The sequence below is a fragment of the Arachis duranensis genome, chromosome 3, assembly GCF_000817695.3.
Source record: "Arachis duranensis cultivar V14167 chromosome 3, aradu.V14167.gnm2.J7QH, whole genome shotgun sequence".
NCBI classification, from domain to species: domain Eukaryota; kingdom Viridiplantae; phylum Streptophyta; class Magnoliopsida; order Fabales; family Fabaceae; genus Arachis; species Arachis duranensis.
Genome location: NC_029774.3, coordinates 57,853,932 through 57,854,767, shown reverse-complemented (window position 1 = coordinate 57,854,767; position 836 = coordinate 57,853,932).

Genomic DNA, 836 nt, shown 5'->3' with positions numbered 1-836 from the left:
GAAATTAGAGAAGATCAAAGAATCATAAGAGAGGAGCAACAAAGGCAAGGAAGAGACATTGAGGAGCTAAAGAACTCCATAGGATCTTCAAGAGGAAGAACAAGCCGCCATCACTAAGGTGGACCCGTTCTTTAATTTCCTTGTTCTTTATTTTCTGTTTTTCGAGAAAAAAAATCATGCTTATGTTTATCTATGTTTGTGTCTTGTGATCATTAGTGTCTTAGTGTCTATGCCTTAAAGTTATGAATGTCCTATGAATCCATCACCTTTCTTGAATGAAAAATGTTCTTAATTGAAAAAAAGAGAAGAATTGCATGAATTTTGAATTTTATAACAGTTTAATTATCTTGATGTGGTGGCAATACTTTTGTTTTCTGAATGTATGCTTAAACAGTGCATATGTCTTTTGAATTTGTGGTTCATGAATGTTGGCTCTTGAAAGAATGATGAAAAAGGAGACATGTTACTGAGGATCTGAAAAATCATAAAAATGATTCTTGAAGCAAGAAAAAGCAGTGAATACAAAAAAAAATTTCAAAAAAAGAAAATGAAGAAAAAAGAAAGAGAAAAAGAAAGAAATAAAGTTGTGATCCAAGGCAAAAAGAGTGTGCTTAAGAACCCTGGACACCTCTAATTGGAGACTCTAGCAAAGCTGAGTCACAATCTGAAAAGGTTCACCCAATTATGTGTCTGTGGCATGTATGTATCCGGTGGTAATACTGGAAGACAGAGTGCTTTGGGCCACGGCCAAGACTCAATAAGCAGCTATGTTCAAGAAACATCATACTTTACTAGGAGAATCAATAACACTATCTAGATTCTGAGTTCCTAAAGAA